Genomic DNA, 8,629 nt, shown 5'->3' on the forward strand with positions numbered 1-8,629 from the left:
CATCTCAAAGGACCCGAGGTTATTTCTAATGCTTTATCGTTTCTTTATTGTATTTTCGTTTTATGACAATAAATCACATATAAAATTTGCGTTATAGTCCTAATTTTATAGGGTATTATACGGATATTACCCCTCAGGAGGGACACATTTCCATGAAAAGAAGCTTATATCTCTTTTGGAAAAATATGTTGTTCAACATAGAACCGGCTGGGGATACCATCCTGAAACAAGCGGTCAAGTTGAAGTTTCAAATAGAGAGATCAAACAAATTCTTGAGAAGGTTGTTGACAAGACCCGTAAGGATTGAAGTATGAAGCTTGATGATACTCTTTGAGCTTATAGGACGGCCTATAAGACTCCCATAGGAGCCTCCCCTTACAAACTTGTCTATGAGAAAGCAAGTCATCTGCCAATTGAGCTAGAATACAAAGCTTTTTGGGCAATCAAAGCTCTCAACCTTGATCTCAAGCTAAGTGGCCAAAAGAGGATAATGCAAATCCAAGAGTTGGAAGAATTCCGACTACAATCCTATGAGAATGCCAAGATCTACAAGGAAAGGACAAAGTTTCTCCATGATAAGAGAATCAAGCAAAAAGCCTTGCACAAGGTAGACAAAGTCCTTCTATTTAACTCCCGATATAGGCTCTTTCCCGGAAAGCTGAATTCTAGATGGATGGGTCCCTATGTGATTACCGAGGTAGGAAAATATGGAGACTTTGAGATAAAGTCGGAAGATGGGAACAAATTCAAAGTCAATGGCCAAAGGTTGAAATTGTATTATGAAGGAGCATTCATTGGAGAAGTCGAGGTCACCCACCTCGGATCTCCCCCTCCATGAGAAAATCCTCACATAAAGAGAGTTTGGTGGAGTCCTCTCCAAACCACCATTTGTAAATATACTAACTCTTTTCACTTGTATTTTTAACTTTACTGCATTTTAATAAGAAGCATGATTCTTGACATGAGAGTAGGTGAGGGAGGGTCACTAACCCTTTTTGATGAATGAAGGATTTAGAAATTCAGGTGTGGGGAAGCGCTCTCATCAATTAAGAAAGAAGAGGACAAAAAAGGAAGACATTCCCACGGGCAGACCTGGGTCCGTGAGAAAGACAGGCAACCCGAGCGTCCAAGTGATGAGCCGCTCGTCTTGGCATGTATCCGAGCGTTCTGGATACAATCCGCTCGTCTTGGGGTACCTGGAAGCTGAAGAAACTGCGCTGACTTTTTTTTGCGAGCGTCCCCTGGATAAGACTCTCGTCTCAAGCAAAGACGCTCGTCTCACTGAAAATCCGAGCGTCCTAGCTACTTCAAAATATGGGATTTTACTCTGACTGTGGATCCGAGCGTCCCGTGAGCGATCCGCTCGTCTCCGGAAGCTATGATCCGAGCATCCCGTGCTCGATCCGCTCGTCTCCCTGCGTTCTGCTCTTCTATTTTTCTCGACAATTAAAACTCCTCCCCACCACACAATTCATGACACCTCATCTTTCCTTCCTCTATAAAACATAAAACCCCTCACATATAGCCGACAACACATCAAACATTAATAGCATCCACTTATCTCTCTAATTCAAAAAACCCCAAAACCTATGGTTTTAAAAAAGGACCCCAAATTGCAAAGGATATCCTCATCTCCAAATCAAATTCAAGATCTATTTCAAGATGAGGCCAACAAGGTCCTTACCAAGAGAAAGGAGGAGAGCTAGAGTGATTGGAAGTTCCTTAACTTCCCACCTCAACACTCTAAGAAGGGAAAATGAAGAAGTTGTAGATCTCTCAAGACTCAATGAATTTTCAAATATTGAATTTGTTAATGATGTCCAAAGGCTTGTCTTTCATCGTTTACTCGGTAAGAACATTCTACCTACTAAATTTGTTTGTCATGACACCTTGAGAAAACTTGGCATCTACGATCAAATCGAGGCACTATTCGAGCTATTTGGTCTTTCTAGTATGGTCAATATGCACGAGCTCACCTATAGGCCTTTAGTTCTTGAGTTTTTGAGCTTCCTAAAGATCTCCACTTCAAACAATACAATTTGTGTGCAATTCCGTCTTGAAAATGAAACCCGGATGATGACATTGGTAGAATTTGCAAGTGTGCTAGGTCTTGATGTTTCGCCTACCCGAACATCTAGACCCTGGAACTACTCTATAGCACCTCTTTGGCGAGCTTTGACCGGTCGCGACTTTACTTACATCAAAGAATGCTCGGCCTCATACATCCAAGACCCCATCATTCAATACACTTACCGGTTTCTAACGGGCACACTTCTAGCTCGCCGCGATCCCGCGGTCGTCAACGAACTCGACCTTGTTTTCATGGAATCTTATCTCAAAATACAAGGGCGGAGTGGTTACCACTTTAATGCACCCCTAATACTCCTTGAGAAATGGGCCAAGTTTAGGAATGAGGACGATGATGGAACGATACATATTGTTAATGGAGGGTTAGTAACCAAGCTTGCAAAACACTTTAACCCCAACTTCAATCACAATAATGCCTACACCCCTCTTCCCGGAAAAACAAAGATCGATGAAATGTTACTCCTACAACAACATCATTGGATAGCCCTTGAGGGCTTTGAAAAAAGGATAAAATGGATCATCAAAGGGAACACCTCTATTTACCTTCCCATGGAAGGATTGACAAGAATTTCACCTAGAAGAGAACCCCTCTCTCAAGTCCCGTCTTACCTCATCCCGACAAATGTGAACCGGGCTAACCAAGACCAACCTCCTACTCCACCTCCACAACAAGAAACCCAAGCAAATGACAATGAAAAAGTGGTGATCCCACCATACCTCTTCCAATACCAACCTTACAACCACCCGAACCCCTTCATCCTCCCTAAGGATGATTTTGTGATGGGTATACTTGAAGACATGCACCTACGGCAATATGAGGCCAATGTGGATAACTACTATGCTTTGTATCCGCAATTCCACCGATTGGCCCGGCAAGGACACATTAGTGAGGAGGGAATGCTTCCCTCTTGGGCCCAAATGAATATCCTCTTTCTGGATTCGGAAAACGCCAATGGTGGAGCGTATGGTCAAGAAGAAGAAGAGGGTGAAAAATCGAGTGGTGGTGATACGGTGGAGTTAAATAGTGAGGAGGATGAATTCATGGACTTTCATGAGAGTGATGCATCAAGAGAGCCTTAGGATAGCGACTTCGGAGGGGATAATGAAAACTTTGAGGAACACTTCATGAGCTAGGTGGAGCGGGCATGAGGCACCCACCAAGGCCAAAGTTAAGTCTTTCTTTTCCCCCTCATTTCTTTTTCATGACAAGAATTTCATGCTTTGTTAACTTGTTTTATAGTTGTTTTTGTTCCATATTTGTGGTGTCCTTGTAAAAATGAAGGACTATTGTAGATACCCGGTATCTGCTGAGACTCCAACAAACACGCGATGATTATCGGACTACAACATGCTTTGGAATCGCGGCGTTTGATCGACAGTTTGTGTACAACTTTACGTCGGGAAACTTAAAACGATTTTGAAAATAAAATATCTCAAAACATTTCAAAAATACCTGGAGTGTTTAATGCACAACGACGGGGTCACAATGACACTAACTAGAATCAAAACCGACACCGGACCAAAAACCGACTCAAAAATTCAAATCCCGACTCCAACAACGAGTCAAACCGAGTCAACCACCAAAAAATAAAACATTTCAAACCTTCTACCTTAAGTTTTCCCGGATTCATGTTGGTCAAGTACCAAACATGTGACTACAAAACCTAGGATAGAACAAATCATGATTGCGTTTGTTGTGAAAGTGACAACACAACTCGAAGAACCGCGACGTGGCTCGCGCCTCTTTGAGCAGCCCAAGTGGCCACGTCGCTCAAAACTCACACAACCACTCATTCTCCTATAAATACCCCTAAAATGCCACGCATTTGATAGTTACGCGAGTGTCCGCCCCCTCTTTTCTCCCTTAAAATTCTCGACTCGACTTCTTAAGTCACAACCCAACGCGTATTTACGACCTACCGATCGTAAACACGAGCCTTACACATTGTTTGGTACCGTCATCGTGCATTAAATCACTTGACCGACCACTTCGACCACTACACCATCACTAAACATCTAAAACACTTTTTTTACTTACCAAAACGGTTTTAAACCGAGTTTTTTCCGATCAAACGAGTTGTTACACTTACATCGGTCACTCGCCATAACCAAGCTTGTAAGTATGAGGGTGTAAAAATCCTCTTTTATTATGTTTTCATTTGTTTCATGACTATAACATGCTAAAACATGCATAACATGAACCAAAACATGGAGTAAACGAGCCAAAACCGATTTTTGGTCTGAGGCAGAAGCCCCTTAGGTCGCCAACTGGCCCGCGCCTAAATGGGGTGTTCAGACCAGAGATCAACCGTGTTTGTTCTCGTCACTTCCTTTTAATCCACTTTCATATTTGTAATCGGTTCTCACCATTTCAAGTATTTTCGAACCCTTTATTTCATTTGTTTTAACCATAAAACATTTTTCACCCTTGGTTCCTCATACCATGACGGTTAAATCCGTGTTTCCATGATAATATTTGGTTAATGACATTTAAAAGGTATTTTAAAGCCGTTTATTTCATTTCTTTACATTTTCAAACAAACATATTAGTCACCAACACAAAGTCATCCTTGGTTCTACATACCATGCCAGATTTTAACCCGGGTACGATGATGAGTATCGACTAACTACATTCAAATGGACATAAAACAATTAGTCCATAATCACTTTCAAAACTATTCATGTCAAGTTTGTCAAATCGAACCCGACATCGAATATTATCAAAATAATGATGATTATTCGAGTCTAGTTCTTCAAATCAACAAATGCGGTCTAAACGACCTCTTCAAATCAAACCGGGTTCAAATACCCATTTTCAACACGTTCTATAACATTTTCTAAAAGGTCAGAACACGGCACATAAACCGTGGGCTAACCCGCACCTAAACAGGCTCTCCATTTCTCATTTTCAAAACCAAAGGGAGGCCCCTTACACCGCCGGCTAGCTCGCGCCTCATATAGCCGTCTGGTACAGGGCCTGTTCCCTTCCAGCATTAGTCTAGGACGATCCCGACTCCGGTCAACCCGGATATAGGATGGATCAGATGACTATTCAAAACCATATTTTCAAAATGCCTTACTAAGACAAATGGATCATGTTATGCACCCTAAACCTAATACGGTTTCCGTCTTGCATGCAAATCAATCATTAATCCAACTCGACATCTTATACTTGATACTTGGATTAAATCAACTGACTTAGAAAGCTCTCATATGTTAGGTTTAAATTATTGGATGCTCATTCATGCATTTAAACCGTTTTATCAACTTTTGCATTCAACCAACCAAGATCGATCAGTAGAGGCCGCTAACGCGGGCGAAATTGGGTGTCTGATTAAAGGGCTTCCCAATATATACCTTCACCTCTTACTCAGAAACTTTGGATAGTGGACGACCTTATCCAGGGCGTACGAGAGTCATTCTAGGGATAGGATGCTAAAGAGGGACGATTTCCTTATCTTTAGTACCTATGTCAAACGCTGCTTTGTGCTTCGATTTGACCGAGGTATAAAGTGGATTTCGAACGGGTTCCAGGCATCCCACAAATGCTTGGTGGCGACTCCGAACATCTCTAATTATTTCGAGACCCTTACCGAGACGAAACCGACCGATCTAAAACGATCCGGTCGAAAGCATTTTTACACCGCCGAGCGTGGCTTTCAAAAGACCGCTGTATGTCCACAGTTCGGCTGGGCTTGCAGGTGGGCCATGTCCACAAATTGGCGACTCCGCTGGGGAGAAGTAGGACACTTACATATTTGTGATCCCTAGATGGTGTGACTCGAACGAGGTCTTGGTTGGAATGCATTGATTGATATTACGGTCACGGTCGGGTTCCTTGTCCGGACCCACAACCTAACTCTTTTCGACCAATTGGCTCGTCCCGTCGGCGTGAGTTTTTCTCATCCCCGCGTTTCGAATCCCGATTGAGTCAAGCATACCGTTGACGTTACACATTATTGTTTCGTCAAAGAGCTCGGTCTTTCGCCGACCGTTGCACGCCTTTCTAGGCCGTCGTAATGACGATTTTCAAACCCGGTTTTTATAACCATTTCAACATGCCTTTCTAGGCCGTCAAAATGACGATTTTCAAACCCGGTTTTTATAACCGTTTAAACACGCCTTTCTAGGCCGTCATAATGACGATTTTTAAACCTGGTTTTGTATAACCATTTCAAATCACCTTTTTACGCCGTTATAATCGCCGCGTCTAGACACGGATTTTAACCTGTTTCGCGCCGATAATGGCTCTTTCAAAACCCGAGAAAAGCACACACCCCTCTTCTCGAGACACTTTCGGGATCCCGAGGACCATACACTGTCCCCGAGACCTCTGCAAACATTTTCAAACCCGATTTTCAAAACATACGATTTTGAATTTCAAAACCGTCTTGGGAAACAATGCACTGTTTTTCGAGCCGACTCAAACTCAAACCGTCTTTTGCAAATAAACTTAAGACGCCCCCTTTCAACTGATCGACTTGCGGAGATTTCTATCTTCGGAAGCCGTCCATTTAAGCGACGAATGAATCTTTTTGAAAATTTCTATTTTCGAAAACTTCAGTCCACCATTCCAATTCCGCCTCGTGTCTATCGAGTCAAAGAAAACGTACTTATGGGTCTTTACTTATGAGTCGTCTCACCACGAGACCCGTCCAACGGCGTCACGCCGTCATGTTGGACTCGTGTCAAAAGTTCAGTCAAACACTGTCACGTCATAAATCGAGTCAGCACCGAGGGACCACACATGGTCACCCCGTCTTGTTGAGTCTGATCTTCGTCTCGTTGGCTGCATTCAGTCTTGGAACCGTGTCGGATTGAGTTGTAATGTGAGCCGTTTTTCTGCCTCAGAGCCATGGCCCCGTCTTCATCTTCGTCTAACAACAACAATGACAACAACAGAGACGTCATAACTGATCAGCTAGCCAGCCTGCTTACCGCTCTTAAAGTCACCCTGGATCGCGTCGAGACCTGTATCGACGCCCTGGAGAACAAGGAAACTAGGGAACACAATTCCCCACCTCTGACTGAAACTGAGAAGAGGCCTGAAACTCTTGGAAGAACAGCTCCTAGCCCGGGGTAACAATATCCATCTTGAGAACAACCGAAGGTTCGAACCTGTTGGGGACCAGTTACCTGACAACTTCACCCTGACCAATGTGCCTACGTTCAAGGGAGTGGAGGACCCACTCAACCATATCCGTGCTTTCAAGGACTACATGGCCATTAAAGGGGTCAAATAGGAGCTTTTTACCCGGATCTTCCCATCCTCTTTGTAACCGATCCCTCGCCAAAGGTACTACTCCCTTGATCCGAAAAACCTTACTACTTGGGATGAGATCGCAGTCGAGTTTGCAAAACAGTATGCCGACAATGTCGAGATCCAGGCCAATACCTGTACTCTCGAAGTGCTAACCCAGAACGACAAAGAGGGGTTCACTGAGTTCCTAACCCGTTGGAGGAGGGTGAGTACTCAACTGGTCAGTAAGCCAAGTGAATCGACTTTGGTGGAAATGTTTGTCAACAATCTCCGCCCAGTTTATGCCAACCTACTGAGATATCAGAACATCAAGACCTTCCAAGATCTGCAGATTCTTGGGACGCGCATTGAGGACGACCTCCAAAAGGGTGTCTTAGCCAAGACCACTGGCAGAGGTTACCAGGGATCCACCTAAACCGAATCTCGCCCTTACGGCCAGACAAACAAGATTGATGAGGTCAACCTCGTCGAACCATCTGTTAAGAAAACTGAACGCCCCCAGAGAGTGTTTACCAACATAGGGTCGACTTATGCAAGTGCCCTGAAAAGGCTCATGGACCAGGGGAAGCTACAACCGATCGGACCCACCCCGGATCCGACCGATGCCAAGAAGTCCCAGTTCTGGAACCCCAACACCTACTGTCAGTATCATCGAGGGAAAGGGCATGATACCGAAACTTGCTTCAAGCTCAAGCACCTCATTCAAGATATGATTGAGAAGGGAGATTTGCCATTACCCCCACCAACTAAGCCGAATAACAAGACGAATACTTTGGGAATCCACGCCATCTCTGACGATGAACCGACCCTAGACTCCTCTCACATCATCCTGCCGATTGACGGCGAGGTGAATGCTTTGGGAAAGGATCCTTCAGTCGGAGTGTTTGTGTTTAGTGCTGCCACTATGCTCACTATGTTTCAATAAGTTGAAGAGGCCATAGCCAGCCTCTCTCAGAGAATCACCCGACTCGACGACGCCTACCGTCGACTGATTTTCAATCCACCGCCACCGCGCCCAGGGGAGAATTCCCCGAGCATTCAAAACTACCAACCCCAGGATGGATTGCTCCCGCGACCATTCTGGCATAGACCTCACGAAAATCACCCTCAAAATAACTACCCCCATAAAAATCACCCTCACAAAAACCATCCTCACAAAAATATCCCTCACAAGAACTACCCACCGAGGAACACCCCTCCAAGGTATCCTCGAAACTCCGAAATTAACGGCATCTGGAGAGATGATGTTGAGGATGTCTATATCATCCCAGGGAAGGAGAA

Source organism: Silene latifolia, chromosome X (genome assembly GCF_048544455.1).
Source record: "Silene latifolia isolate original U9 population chromosome X, ASM4854445v1, whole genome shotgun sequence".
NCBI classification, from domain to species: Eukaryota; Viridiplantae; Streptophyta; class Magnoliopsida; order Caryophyllales; family Caryophyllaceae; genus Silene; species Silene latifolia.